Source organism: Planococcus citri, chromosome 4, assembly GCF_950023065.1.
Source record: "Planococcus citri chromosome 4, ihPlaCitr1.1, whole genome shotgun sequence".
Lineage (NCBI taxonomy): Eukaryota > Metazoa > Arthropoda > Insecta > Hemiptera > Pseudococcidae > Planococcus > Planococcus citri.
The window spans coordinates 34,729,169-34,745,513 of NC_088680.1; the positions used below are offsets into that span (position 1 = coordinate 34,729,169).

General features: G+C 32.6%; 1 protein-coding gene and 2 long non-coding RNA genes across 3 annotated transcripts in view; 1 reads left to right on the forward strand and 2 right to left on the reverse strand.

Moving 5' to 3' along the window:
• Nucleotides 1–16,345, forward strand: part of Hr3 (Hormone receptor 3) — a 140,307-nt gene that overhangs the window by 16,824 nt on the left and 107,138 nt on the right. The gene's annotated exons all lie outside the window — the stretch shown is intronic.
• Nucleotides 73–5,203, reverse strand: LOC135845606 (uncharacterized). Its single transcript, XR_010558781.1, has 3 exons — nt 4,476–5,203; nt 4,084–4,366; nt 73–182 (listed from the first exon to the last, which is right to left on the reverse strand). It is a non-coding gene; the product is annotated as an uncharacterized LOC135845606 (long non-coding RNA).
• LOC135842245 (uncharacterized) lies at nt 7,541–13,337 on the reverse strand. The gene is made up of 3 exons (XR_010558096.1): nt 13,152–13,337; nt 9,101–9,146; nt 7,541–7,690 (listed from the first exon to the last, which is right to left on the reverse strand). It is a non-coding gene; the product is annotated as an uncharacterized LOC135842245 (long non-coding RNA).

Sequence of the window (16,345 nt, forward strand, 5' to 3'; positions counted from 1 at the left end):
TCTATTCGAATTAATTAAGTAGTAATCCAACGTTGTTTTTTTTTTCAATCGTCCGAACGTTTCTCCACATATAGTACTTACTCGCACGTACATAGGTATATTTATTTATATACGAGATCCATAAATACGTACACGCTTGATGGAAATATTCTCAGCAACTTTCACTCTTTCGTTATTTTAATCTGTTCAACAACAAAGCGATTGTATATTTGATTAAGACGTCTGAGTATACATATAAAAGACTGAAATTATCCGTTATTTCATCGTATTCGTATTTATAATGATAATGATTCACCTCAACGTCATATTCATCATATAATCATAGTCCACTCGCTTAAAAATATCAAACCACAAAAGATTCAAGAAGAAAAGCAACGCTACTACCAACTTCCTCATATGTACCTCTATGCCTCTATAGACTCTTCTATCCATGGTGACGAAGAGATGAGAGTAATTCGGTAGACGATCTTGGAAAAATTCATCATTTACACGAAATAAATATCGTCTCGAAACACCGTAAGTATAAAAATACTATACGGTCGCGAGGTTAATAACTTTTAAACTATCGAAGACCGGTCGTTTTTTTAACCGGTTTCACTATTTAAGGGTATTAATTGGCGGTTGTTTTTGTTTCAAAACTACGTGGGTTGTTGATTTTCCTAAAATGTTTACGTCGTGACATTTTTAAATACGTACGTTTAATACCGTTAAGTATTGATCCCAAATACCAATGTGTATAGTGTAACGGGATCTTCTCTCTATTATTGTATTTTTTCCTATTCTATTCTATTACGTATTTTTTCTTTTATTTATCGTTTGCATATTTCTCAGGAAAAAATCTCTACCATAGAGTCTCTTATTTTCAGTAGGAAGGATGAATTCGCCACAAAAAATAGATCTTTGTTAGTTTTCTGTTTCAAGTAAAAGAAAGATAGGGTGGATTTGTCAGAGGGTGACAGATGTAAGTAAAATGTTGTTCCAAAAAAAAAGAAACCTTTTGTGTGGAATTCTCATTTAAATTGAATTGTAGGTCTAGGTACCTAATACATGTTCAAGGAAGATGTGCTTAACAAAGGTTCAAACTTTTAAATTTTAGAAATCTCGTTTTCCATACTTCGATTTCAGTATTTTACGTACCTACTTTTCCTCCTCTAGTTCAGATTTGATACAATTTAAATTAAAACTAAGCGAGTATGTATTTAAAAAGCAGGTTGAAGGATGAACCGAACTCGTTCTCAAAAAAATCTAATCCAATTGTTCAAGCAAGGTATCAACAACTGGGTAGGAACTTCTCGAAACGAATTAAAAAATTTCACATACATATTTTAAGCTTTTAAAATTATTTGATGCAAAATTAAACATACCTAGACCTACTCGTACATTCAAGAAAACACAAAAAGAATCATCACAATTTTTTCTAAAGCTCACCACACATTTCAGTCACTATTCTTATAATCTGTAGATTTGCAAATGATTTTCAGTGAATACTAAAATTGAATAAATTCGTGTTTCGAAAACTTTTTCTATGAAATATTTCGCAACAATCAAGCCTAAACGTGGAAGCCGGGAGGATACCATTTCTGAAACTGGTGAAATATTTTGGAAAACAGTGGTGCCAATTTTTTGGTCATTACAGCCAATTCAAAAACAAAAAAAAACAGAAAAATTGTTAATTTTTTGACTATTTTTCTAAATTTTTTGAAATTGGCAATAATTATCATAAAGTTGGCACCATTGCGTTCCAAAATATTTCCCCAGTTATAGGAATGATATCTTCCTTAATTTTAGCATGATCAATGTGAAAAATTTGAGAAGAAAAAATTTTCAAAACACGAATTTAACCAAGAATAAGCGATTTGCAACTTTTTAACCGCTCAGTGGAATCCACTGGTATATAGATTTTGGAGGCTAGAGCGGAAAAAGCACGATTTTTTCGAAAATGTTTCTCTTTTTGGACTCATATCTCCCCCAAAATTTTTTCTGAGTGAATTTCAACTAAAAGTAAAGACCTTTACTGAATTTGGTCAAAATCCTCCACCATTTTTTTTCGCGATCCACCATAATTGCTATATTTTTAAAATTTAGATTCAAAATATTGACCAAAAAAAAAAAAATAGAACAAAATATCTAATTAAACTACGTACAATTAGCATCATTTTTCTCAAATCTTTAAAAAATCCAACACTATTAGATATTCAATTTTTTTTTCAAATTTTGATTTTCTTTTTTGGATTTAAAATGTTGACAAAAAAAACAAAATTAGAACAAAATATCTAATTAAAGTACATACGATTAACTTAATTTGTTTCAAATTTTTAAAAAATTCAACATCATTAGGTATTTAATTTTTTTTCAAATTTTGATTTTTTTTTTCGATTGCTCGCAAAAAACTGTAATATTATTTGCTTAACATTTTTAAAAAATGATCGGAATCCAACCCTGAAATTTTGTTAAGAGAGAGCGGAAAGGTACACTTTGTTCTCTGCGTCAAAAATAATTCATTTTTTCAAATATTCAATTTTTTGAAAAGGAAAGGAGGAAAGGCAAAAGTTGTTTCATAGGTCAAAAGTACATACGAGTTGATAATTTTTTCAAATATTTTCATTTTTTTGGGGGGGAGGGGTATTTTACAGGTTAAAAATGACTCGTACTTCAAAATATTTAGATTTTTCAAAGGACAAAGAAAACAAAAAAAAATAGTCATTTTTTTTCAATTTTAAGTTGAAAATCATTAACCCACTACCTACTTGATCAATATTTCACAAATTCCAGAAAACAAAACATCACATTTCATTTTCTGCACCCTCCCTCTCCCTCTCACTCTTAAAAAAAGAAACAATTTTTAAGAGGAGAATTACGCATGCTCAGAAATGTCCCTGGCAAGAAAGGCAAAGAAAGATCGCCAAAAAAAAAGAACAGATAAGTGATGAATTCTCGATCTTTCTATGTGAAGATTTTACGAATATTGGGAAAAGTAGGTAAATTCTTGACATTTTAAAATACATCGAAAACATGAAGTTTTATAAAAGACCAAGTCGAACTTTAGAAAACTTGGAAAAAATCAATCAATAATTGTTAAAATTATCGTTAACTTTCAAAAATTTGGAAAAAGTGTATACATTCCAAAATTAAGAAAATAGGAATTGTATTTTAATGAATTTGAAAACCATCCCAATAATGTCAGACTTGAGAAAACTTGAAAGCATAATAGTTAGAGCATATCAAAGCTGACTTTTAAAAACATAAAAAATCATCAAATTTTTGAAATTATGTCAAACTTTCAAAAATGATTTTCTGATATTTTTTCAGATTTTTAAATACCTATTTTTATTTAAAATTAAGTCAACTCGAGTAAAAAACATATCCATGATAGATTTGAAACTTTCCTTAGAGATCAGACTTTACCCCCATTTTTATCCAGTTTTTCACTATTCTATTGGTGGTATTATTTCATGAAATTTCAACTGAATTCAGTACTTGAACAACCTAAACTTATAATCTTACTACATTTTGGCCTATTTTGAAAATTTTGAGTTCATTTATAGACTTTCTCGGTGTTTGGCGATTTTTTAAAATAGGATCTTCAATATTTTCTCGACTTCTCTCGGTCTGAAATCGAAATTCTTGATAAATTTTAATGTTCCTTTTTGGTTTTTAAAAAATTTGAAAAAATTACTGTGGTGACATCTGGAAAAATTATGGACCCCAGGGAAAAAAACAAAACAAAAAAAAAGCAAACGACTTCCAAGTGCATGTTCTTCAAAAACACAAACACATTCGTATTTACTGCATAAAAAAATCACATTTTTTACTCCTGGCTCCAGCATACCACCCTCTTTTTCACTATAAACAATAAATCACCCAATTTCCACCATTCGCACTTTTCGAGCCCGAGCATCGTCGTCGCCACCATCTCAGCCCTCGTCGACCGTCGATAGGATGATCCCAGAGACACAGAACCACGAGAGAAAAAAAAGCGCCAGAGAACGAACCTATCTAACATAAAGAGGAATTTGAAAGTAGCAAAACTCGTTTGCGATAATTTAATTTTAAAATACTTTAATTTTCATAACTTTTCAATACCGTTGGCACGAGCAGGAGCACCATTCGCAGCAGTAATTTCGAACTCGAAACGTTTTCCAACTTTCTGCTATAATATGCGAAGCAATTTGTAAACGTTGGTAATCACAGATAGCGCCTTAAATATACGCATTATGCGATCCATTTAACGCGAGTTTTTTCCCTCTTCGAGTTGAGCCTCACGACGACGAGTGGTAGCCAAAATTTCGTCAGCCGATGCAACGGTACATACAATGTTCATGTTCGTGTACCATACACGAACGGTGGAAAAAAAAGGGTCAACGACCTGTCGAAAAGGAACAACCACCCCGTTAGTACGCCGTCGACGATGTAGTTAGGCGTAATAGTATAGTGATACAAAGAGGTGGCAAATTTCTAAGGATAAATTAATTTACCGAGTCAATTTTCACGTCAGTCGGATCGCATTGCATTGCGTCGCGTCTTATAATACCGTTTCAGCAGCGTCGTCGTCGTACTTCTTTCTATCTACGTATACGAAACGTACGCTTTGGTATAACGTACCGCTGCCATGTATATTTCGTACTTCTTTTTCTCCTCAGCGTCCTTCCCATCCTTCTCTGTGGTACCTATATTGTGTATTATAGTCCTACCGCTATAACTCGAGCTGCGTTGATAAAGACCTTTCCTAACTGTACATCATCGGTACGTCGTCGTAGTCGTCGTCGCTCATCGTACAGTATAATTTGATCGTAACATCATCGCTCGTCGAGTGTACCGTTATACGAGATACACAAGTCGACGCCGAAGTCGAAGCCGAAGCCGCGCGAATATGCGTCGCGATGTACACCATAAGACCAGCGCAGCGATTGTAATGTTTTTTTCCTTCTTCGTATAACGGTGGTTTTTCTTCTTTGGCATCGTTTCGACGCATGTTTAATTGCGGTATTTCGTACATTAGTAGGCCTAGGTCTTTCATTTGTACGTACAATGTAGGTACTTGAGGTACATATAGGCCTATGTGTGATGGGTCAACTTTACATATAGACGTATACCTACAATGTATACGCTGGTGGAGCACCTATATGTTAGGTGCAAACGGTGTCCAATGAAACGTCATGTCAACGATACTTTGGCTTTGGGTTAGAACTTGGAACAGATTGGTATCTCTGCAACATAAAATAAAACACGAATAAAAAGCTTGAAGGGTCAAGTTTCAAAACTTTTTGAAAATTCATCTTTCAGAACACTTTTTTTTTTCAACAGAGTGAACCAAAGACGACTGCATTCATTTCTACAATAACTAGCAGAAAATGTAGTATTCACAGGGAAACATTCAAAAGCGTTTGTGATCACCCAAAACCGAAATACACACGACAGACTTTCCATAGGACACCCTGTGCTTATAGGCATACCACAGAAGATGCTTCCAGAGAATAATCAAAACATAGATTGGTACATACAAATCTTTAACCATTTATAACCAGCTAGGTGCTATATGAATCGTCTAAGCCTATACTAAGCTCGTTCAGCAGCGATTTTATCAGCAAAAGACTTTCATAAAATCGACGTGTGATTTATTTATTCGCTAATTGGATCGTTAATTGGATTTGTACTTTGCAGTAGGCGTATAAATCGATGAAATTAGAAGTACCTGTTGTGTGAAATACAATACACGCTGGTAATAGGTTTACTATTTTCGTCTCGATACATCTCCCGGAGAGATTCTTCGTTCCCAAGACCTTTTGAATGAACTTAAAGAGATGAAAAATATGTAATCACAGAGATTCGAAATGATTATTTATTAGTAAATTGTAGAGGACAGAAGGGAATACACACAGATAAGATGGAGCCTACTCATTGCTTCCGTTTAGTTTGGATCTTTCAACTGCAAATAGTTAGTCGACAACAGTTTTCTGTTAAAATAGACTCAGAATTGAAAACTCATTGCATCATTTTAAGAAAAATTAACGAAGGTTTATTCTCGAAAGGAAGATTTTTAAAACCAATTATGAAATACCAGATCTTACAACCTCAACAAGAAGCAGGAAAAATTTATATTTTTTAGTCAATGTTCAACCTCCTCATTCAAACATTAGAAAAGCTCAAAGCTCATTTTTGTGATATTCATGAGTCCTCAAAATATTGACTTGTTTCTCCCAAAATGCTATTTTTGTGACCATCTCCTTAAGACGTTGTCATTGAAATTGAACAAATTATTTTAATAACATGCGATAGTGGACATGAAAAAATGATCGGAATAAAAAAAATGAAGAAAGCTTGAAATTTTTTCTTCGTCTAGTTGAGGTCATTTGGCTAAGATTTCTTGCTAAGCTCAATCACATTTTAAGAAAAAAAAAAAAAAAAGTAATGTCTTATCTCCAAGAAAAGTTTTAAATCATGGATTTATTTTTTGCTCATGTTAACTGAACGTTCAGTTCAGACAGCCCCAGATTTAGGCATGGAGCGGCAAATTTTCAATTTTTTCGCTACTTTTTAAATTTGAGATGTAAATATTATGACAATTGATAAAAAAAATTATGGTTGTCAGCTGGATAAAAATACTACGTCTTGAAAAAAATTAAATTAAATTTTGAATATTAGATCTTGATACCTATTTTTAAAAATTTTCAACAAAACCAAAATAATCTCGAATGTTAATTTTTAAAAAAAATTTAAATTACTCAAGTTTAGAATTTTGTTCTTGTTTTTTATATATTTTTTTATTATTTTGAATAAAAGCAAGTGTTCTATAATTTTCAATTTTCATTTTTTGTAAAACCAAAAATATGCTGCGAAAATATTTTTCATTTTGGGATGGGGAGGGGCGACACAAATTTACTGCCCACGTGCGGCAAAACCCTAATCTGCCTCTGCGTTCAGAATTCTAAATTTGAAAAAAGTCTGACAAAAGTAGCAATTTGTTGATTTTTTTTTTCTTCTCAAGTCCAACATAAAGTCAGAGAATCGACAAGATTTTTCCCGCCATTTTTTAAAAATCTGACATCATGTTGGAAAGTTAACAGGTTTTTTTCGTTTTCAAAAGTCAACCTTACACCGATTCATCGTTTTTTCCACGTTTTTAAACGTTTGGCATGATATCAGAAAGCTAACAATACTTTTCCTTCTCAAGTTTTCAAAATCCTCGATAAATTTTTTTTCATTGTTTTAAAAGCCTGACAAAATGTCAGAAAGTCAATTGAACTTTTTTCCAAGTTTTTAATATTTGTGATTTTTCACAAAATCTGATGTAAGTAAGCCATAATTATAGCAAATCATCAAGTCCCCTCCTCCCCCCTCTGACATAAAGTCAGAAAATCAATAAAAAAATTTTCCTCAAGAGTCTGAAAGGAGGAGGGAAATAAATTTCATGGATATTAAACAGTAGTACCTACATGTTTCATTATGAACATAGTATTTCATTACGTGATTGTAAATCTGAAAAAATCGAGAATACCTATAGATGGAAAAAATTGAAAATCAACCTATACGACTACGACAAGAGGAAGCTCCCCTCCCAAAAAAACAGTGAAGAATGTGTTTAAATCATCACAGTCTTAACAACTTACCTATACAGTTAGTTCTATTTACAATTTTGGGTAAAAATTTGCAAAATTCTCTAAAATTTGATCGACTTTCTCTGGTTACAATTCTGAAACAAAATTGGACAGAAGATTAAATTAAAATTTGAACTCTAACTTACCAAAAATTTAAACTATAAATAAGTTTAAATTTAAACTACCACAAATTAGGAAAAAAAAGAAAGATTATCCATATAAACTCAGAACTTTGAAAAATGTCCAAAATGAAGCTTTTCTTCAAAAGAACATTCACAACACTGATCAAAAGTTCAAAAATCTTTTCAACCTCAGAACTGAACCGAGCAGGCAAAACTGTCCCAGCGAACTTTCCAAATTGTACAGCATCCGCTTGAACTCAATAATAAAAATAGTTACGATGCTTTAAAAATAAATACACTTTATAGAACTTCTACCGTCGTCGAGTAGATTAACGTAACGGTGAAATTGACATGATCTCTCTCTCTCTAGGCAGTAAAAACAACCTGTTAAGGGAATTTTTTATACGTTGAAAGGCTCGTGATATTCGTGCATAAGGTAGCCATTCTGTAACATGAGCTAAGCAATATGATATGGTTTATGGACTTTCGATTTTCATTAAAAATAGCGATCAACGAGGAATTTAGTTCACCATGTAAACGGTCAATCGTCTAAAAATGTGGGCACGTATCGTAGAAGTCATTCAAAAGAAACATTCAATAAAAAGCGAGAAACTCTACATTGAACACGGAATTTTATTTAAATTCAAATAATCAAAAAACGAGGAATAAAACACAACTGCATAAAAAATTTGCCTTCAAATGGAAACTATGCAATACGATGATAGGACGTTAATATTTTTGCATACGCTGCGCCGTAAAAACGACTATACCGCAACGAACGTTTGATTCTGCTTTTGCTTGATTATTCGCCATGTTGATTTAGTCCTTTTAAATTATTTTTAGCTTTTGTTATAAATGAAGTAGGTATCAAGCTGAACATCGACAAATTAATTTTTTAGACGCAGTCGATTAGCTTCACAAAATTCTACCATACCTTTTCAATGTTTATGTTTTATGTTACTTTACTCGGAATACAGATTAAAATTTTCAGGAGTATTTGGCTGGTGGAGTTCTATTCATTTATTTCCAAGCAAAAGGATACCGACGACTCAAACAAAACCGAACAATATTATAATTACTTCTACAAACAATCATCTTCAATGTAATTTTAGGAATTTAACAACACCCAAACTCGACGATCGAATATCTTAATAATAGATTCGATTCGTTTCAAACCAACCTAGTCAATAATAAAGGCGTTAAGGTAGTTGAAAATAACTAGTATAAGTAAAAGTCAACCCGCTGAACTATACGCTTATTGCTCATCAACGGTCACCTAGACGACATCCCAATGGTTAAGGGCAAACTTATAAACCAACTCTTTAAGATAACTAGGTCAGTAAAATATTGATTTTTCATTATAAAAAATTATTAATCACTTACCACACGTTCGTCTTCTTCGTTGACATCACTTCGAACTGTATGTATTCTGAAACAGAAAAATCGCACCGTTAAATTAACGCTTTCTTGATATAAAAATAAGAAAAATAAACCAAGTAGGGAAGTGGTGTTAATTGGTGTATAACATTTCAACGCATTTATAAACGTTTAGTATCCAGTTCAAACGGATTATTGCGGTTCGCATTTGTCTCTGTCTCCGTCACTCTTACGCGAGCTTCGCGCAGCTCGCTTATAATCTTATAAACGTAGGTACTTTTTTTATAATTTTAAACATTAAAAGGAAATGAAACATTACGAATGCCTCAAGCAGTAATTTCATTTCCTCTTATACACGATAACTAACTGCTTACAATATACACCGTGTTGTTAACCTGCGCGAATTATCGAATTAATTTATCGTAAAAAACACTCTAAGAGAGATAATTCTCTTTCGAGAATGCTGTTTTTTTTTACAATCATCTTCTCGTTTTGGAAAAAAATTTATTCACTTTTGTAATTTAGTTAAATTGAAAAATTATCGGGGATTTTTTTCTCTTCTTTTTAATTTGGCTACTTTATCGTACTTATTTAAATTAATCGCGGTAATTTTCAAAATTTTATTTTCGAAATATCTAGGTAATGAATTTAAATGGGCGACTGATGTTACGTAGGTGATAATTTATTTTAATTAATTTCGTTTTAAAGGTTCGAGTAGGTATTAGTGAAATTATATGAGTGCTGTTGATTTTTTTTTTTTTATTCATCGAAGCTTAAACGATTTTGAGAAAGGTAATGGAATTACTTTTACACGTAACATGGCTAAAATGCTCTAACTGTTTAAAGACCCATTCATTTTATTCTTTTGAATATCATAGGATTTTTTATTACGACAGCAACCCAATTATTGCACAACAAATGCCAACTGAGATGGGTCTGGGTCATCATTCCTGACTTGAGACCTTTTTTCCAGACAAAATTTGATTTTCAATGTCAAGAAGGTTTAGTAAAAAAAATTGACAAATCTTTTCATTTTTTGGAGGTTCGGTGGTTCTGAAGTAAAAATTACAACCCTTCTGTCTTCACAAAGTTGACACATGGTGTGTTTTTGAACTGAAAATTCACTCAGACGTATTTACCGATTTTTTTGTAGGAGAAGGGGAGGGAATTGTGACACCATGAAATAAAAGATAAAATGTTCGAGAAAAGAGAAATAATTCACCTCATCATTCATCAACAAACTTGCATCAATTTTTGAACCGAATGTTGGTATCATTTTTACCTATTTTCAATGCTAATAAAGTCGTTGGACAAGGAGTATTGGTGAAGCAAAGTTTTCTCGAAAAAAGGAATTGATGGATAAGGTTAGACATGCCGACGTTTAAAGCAAAAAAAAAAAAAAAAAGTAGAAAATGAAGCGAATCAAATCGTCAAATCAATTAACAGCAATTTTTCCAAATTTAGTCAAGGTAGTGAATTAGGGTCAACGATCGCTCGAATTTGCCATTGCCTCCTTTTCCTTTTCCGGTTACACCATTTTTCAAATCATGGACACAACACAGTAAATATTTTCTTTTTTCAAACAATACATATTTTGAAGAACGAAATTTGCATAAAATGCTAATAACCGTTTTGATTTTTGCAACTAATTAAGAGTGAAATTCAAGTGGGCGATGACGTCATGAAAATTTCTAATTTAAACATAGGCGACAGGATGACGCATTTTCACGGTATTAAAAAAACGTACCCGATATTATTATCTAAAATAGGCAAGGTATAAAAATATCTGAAGCTCCATCACATCTCTTTCTCTTTCTTTTCCTTCGAAAAATATTAATATGTATTTATTTTGATTTCAAAAGACTTTCAAAATACACAACTTACAAGGAGTATTTTTTAGTTTTTTGCACCTAAAATTACAGTTTAAGAAAATTGAAATTTCGAAAACGATTTTCACTCGTGATTTTCAATGCAACAAAATTAATCAGGTAGCAAAATATTTCTCAATTTACAGGGCTCACACTATAGTCGTACCTGCTCAACTTTCTCCGAAAAAAGAAGAAACTCGAGTAACCAAAAAAGCTCGAAAAATTAATCAAAATGTAACCAAAAAAGGGACAAAACGCGAGCAAAGTACATTTAATGCAAAAAAAATCCCCGAAAAAAAGGAACATTACAAATTGAATTTTTTTGGTTTCTCATTTAAAAAGATGAACAACTACGAGTATTTTGAAATTTTTTGGTAAAAAAGCGAGTTTTGAAAAATTTTTATTTTTTAGGAACGAAGTAAAAATTGTTGCAATTTTTGGCAAAAAAGTCAATTTCTGAAAAAAAAAGCGAAACACAGACATTTGACAATTTTAGAAAGAGCTTTTTGAAAATTTCTGGAAAAAAAGCGAGACTTCTGAACAATGTTTGGAAAAAAGTGACTTTTAGAATTTTTTTGCAAAAAACCAACAATTTTTCAGCAATTTTACTAGAAGGCGAGAACTTTTTATTTTTGAGCAATATTGTTGAAAAAAAATAATCTGAATACTTAACAAGAAGCAAAAATTTGTTATTTTAGCAAAAAGCAGTCATTTTGGTAAGTTTTTAGCAATTTTTCTGAAAAATAAGAATTTTTGTCAATTTTTGCAAAAGCAAGTAGGTATTGACAATTTTTGGAAAAAAGCCAGACTGAAAATGTTGCAAAAAGAAGAACTTTTTGTCAATTATTGAGAAAAAAATGATACTTTCTCGCAATCTTTGACGAAAATGTGAGACTTTTTTCAATTTTTTAGTTAAAAAATTACACTTTTGGGTAATTTTGGAATTTTTGGCTTAAAAAGTAAACATTTTCAGCAAGAAGCAAGAGGATTTGGCATCTTTGATAAAGGTGGAATTTTTTGCTATTTCGGGTGTACTGTACTTTCGCGAATTTTTCATTTATTGATAATTTGATATTATTACTTGACCTTTTTTTTTGCTCAAAGAAGGATAATTTATAAAAACATTAAATTTTTGAAAATTAAAAAAAAAAGTAACTTCAACGACCACTTAGCAACTTAGTTAGTTAAAAAGTAACCAGTAACCGAGTACGAGCCCTGACTTTATGTTGAAGAAGAGAAAAGAGAAAAATTTTTCACAAAAAAAAACTTTTCCTACCGGAAAATTCCAAACGTTTTTCCTTTTTTTAAAATGTATCATCACGTGAATGAAAAAACTCTATTCGAATGATATTCGCGCCTTCGTGTAGAAAAACTAGTCAGAATATCGCATTACAAAGTATTCTGATCCAAAAATAGCTTCGCAGATCTTATCGACGAATTCAACCCTCGGATAATATTTCCCGGCTGGGCTCGGTACTGCACGGTGCGACGAACCCACCTACGTAAATTAACCAGCCATTGAACCGCTCAATTAACCGAGTACAGTACACGAATAATACCGCACATTTTGTGAAAACTATCGATTAAGGCGATAAAACGATAAACATTTCGGTTACAGCCTACTTCACTTCACGTCGACGTCGTCGGTAGGAAAAAAGAAAAGATATCGGTGGGTGAAGGAGTGACGGCGGAAGGTCATAAATCAATTGATACATATTTCGCATTGCATATGTAAAATAGCCCGATGCGAAAATATTATTAATAATAATTTATAAACATACAATTTAAGGGAAAAAAACACACGTTGACGTTAATTGTTACTCGACATGACGTCACACAGGCTAACTTCTCAAGTCTGGCGGTAACAAGCGGTACAATGAATGTAGTTCATTGAACTTGTACAGTTCACTGGGTTTAAATTCGTATTAATTATACGGGGTGAGCTTCGCGGCACGACCGCGGTCTCTCGAATACATTGTAACTAATAGAAAAATTGACGGTTGTTGAAAATAAAAAAAATAAAAAAAAATTCTTCGAAAATTGCAACGCGCAACGTGCAAAAATATATGTACTCGTCAAGTCACGATTTTTTAGATATTTTTTCGACCGAACGAGTACGTATATTTTTTTTCTTCAACACAACGAGGATGAATGGAAAAGCTTATCCTAGCAAAATTCAATTTATTTACCGAGAGAGTTCTCTTCGTATATAGTTTGTACGATCAGCGAAACACGGTATTTTTCTACTTTCCGTAACGGTTCTTGAATACTTTCCAAAATTTTCATTCGCGGATCCATTTTCAAAGTTCACATGGTGATACAACAGGGCCAGGAATTCCGCTATTCTCATTTATCGCATCTATACGAGTGCGGCTCGGGCTCGGCTGCAATATAAGGAAACAAAAATTTCGATTAAACGCCATTAATTTTACATTTGACACGTTTACAAGCTGCCATGCCATGCTATGCCATGCCGTTCTAGCGCTATACGCTCAGCCTGCCTCGAGAATAACGAATGTTTTTATATTACTCAACTTTTCAGCGGCTGAAAAATTTTTCGGTGGTGAAATTTCACCCGCATGCTATAAATTTTACATTTTACACAACGAAACATCTTTGCCGGATCGGCGAACCGAATTTTTCGAAACTTGTCCACGAACGATATTTATGCTCGGGGCGATATTGAAGCGAAACTTCGAATGATTAATTGGGCATCTCTGCTTTATAGTACCTAATACCGAACGTGGCCAATTTTTAGTTAGGTGCTTTGATTCGACTACCTTAAAATATTGCAAATAACGCGCTGTTACATTGTAAAATACTATAGGCAAAGATCAATAGAGCAAACATGCCGGTAAATTATTATATTTAGATAGAATAAAGTAACTATAGGTAGAGGAAGTTCAAATCAAAATTCTTTTTTGAGGGTGAATTTCCGAGAGAAAATTTCAACTATTGTTATGACTGATGTGGTTCTGAAATGTTGTGTTTTTTCGAGTCAAAGGATATAAAATTGAATATACTTAATAGTCGGGGAGCCCACTTGAGGATAAATCGCACCCCCCCTCCGTCGATCCTCCGGGGCAACTTTTTTCTCAAAGAGGGAGTCCTAAGGAACATTTCTAGCCCTTGTACTAAAAAAAAAGGACCTACTCACAAAATGGCGGCCATTTTGATTGACAGGTCAGCCGACTTGCACAAAATTTTACAAACTGTACAAAGGTAGATCGAAAGATCAAGCGAAAATTTATCACCTGTCAACTTTTCAAGTGCTAAAGTGCGTTTTTCGATTTTTGGTGAATTTTTGAAACTCAAATTTAGGCCAAAAATGAGGGGAAAAATCAAAATTTTACCAAATTGACCAAGAAAGCTGAAATTTGGGATACACCCTATTTTCGACATGCCAAATCGATTGGAAACTGTTTCAAACCGTTCTGAGCAGTTCTGGAGCCTCTAGCAGATTTTTGAAACTCGAAATTCCCACAAAATTTTATCAAACGGAGATGGAAAGTCAAAATTTATTCTGCAAACTAATTTCAATACGCTACGAAGTCGTCTGCTGATGGATTTCAAGTCGTTTTGGAGCCTCCAGCGACTTTTTGAGAGGTCGTGTGGTGTTTTTTGGAAAATTGAAATTTCCAAAAAGTAGCTGAAAGCTTCAAAATCATTTAAAACCATTTTAAACCACCATGTAGTCAACTTCATATCGTATTGAAATTAATTTGCGAAGTAAATTTCAGCTTGCCAACTCCATTTGGTAAAATGTTGCGGGAATTTCAAGTTTCCAAAATCTACTGGAGGCTCCAAAATGATTTGAACTCACTTGAAGTCATCTTCAGAGGATGTTAAAATTGAAGTGTAGAGTAAATTTCAGCTTTCCATCGCCATTTGATGAAATTTTGTGAAAATTTACAGTTTCAAAAATCTGATGGAGGCTCCAGGAATTATCAAAAAGTCGCCATAGACTACAAAACGACTTGAAATTCACCTGCAGTACTTCGTAGCGCATTGAAATTAGTTTGCAGAATAAATTTCAGCTTTCCAACTCCATTTTGGTAAAATTTTGTAGGAATTTCGAGTTTCAAAAATCTGCTGGAGGCTCCAGAACTGCTCAAAACAGTTTGAAACAGTTTCCAATCGATTTGGCATGTCGAAAATAGGGCCGTGTCCCAAATTTCAGCTTTCTTGGTCAATTTGGTAAAATTTTGATTTTTTTCCCTCATTTTTGGCCTAAGTTTAAAAATTCGCCAAAAATCGAAAAACGCACTTTAGCACTTGAAATTTTGACAGGTGATAAATTTTTGCTGTTGGAACGCAAAATCTGCGATTTCGGCTTACCTGTCAACTAAAATGGCCGCAATTTTGGTACAAGGGCTAGAAATGTTCCTTAAGGACTCCCTCTTTAAGAAAAAAAGTTGCCCCGGAGGATCGACGGGGGAGGGGTGCAATTTATTCTTAAGTGGGCTCCTCGACTATAAGGCGTTTTACTGGTTGAATTTCGGCCTTTCTCCTCTCTCTGCCACATAAAAGCTGAGCATTGAAGCTTTAAACATTCGATTTCAGTTTTCAGATTTATTCATACTTGATTTTCATGAACGAAATTTCTCATTTTCTAACCCCTTCGCCCGCCTTTGAGAAAAATATTTGGGAAATTCTTTGAAAAAAAAAATACGCTTCAATTACTTTCCATTTAAAAAAATGTTCATAGACAAATAATGAAAGACACATTTTTGACAACTCTTATGAAACTTTCAATAGGTATGAGAAATTCTGAACTTTTGGTGAATTTTTTTTTTTCTATACAACCCGTTCTAAAAATTTAATTCTCGGGTTTTCATTGATTTATAGAATAAACTATGAAGAAAGATCATTTTTGATTTCCTTTTTCGGTCTTCAGCTTCATTTTTTAGCTTACATCATTGTTGTGGTGAATTTTTCTGAATTTGAAAATTTTAGACGAGTCTAACAAAAAATCAAAACTGCAAATGAGTCACTTCACGAACATTCATTTGAAGGCAATAATTGAATCTGGAGAAAAAAATACCTACATCGATATCTATTATTTAGTTGAAATCACGTGATCGATTTATACTAAAAATTAAGTAAGTGGACATTTTCTTTAAAATTAATTTTTAAAAAGTAAAATGATAACATAGTTTTGCTGTAATTTTCAAAATAAATTTGAAATTATCGATTAATCGAAAATTAATCGCGTCAGTGATCTACTGATACATATTCAACTTTTTAGACAATTTTTTTAAATGAAACAGACGCTACCCAATTATTTTGATATTTTCATAAACTAACTTGACTTTGAACAATCAAATACGTTAATCAATCATTCAACTGGTTAAAAAATCAATTGAAATGTAAATATTCGATT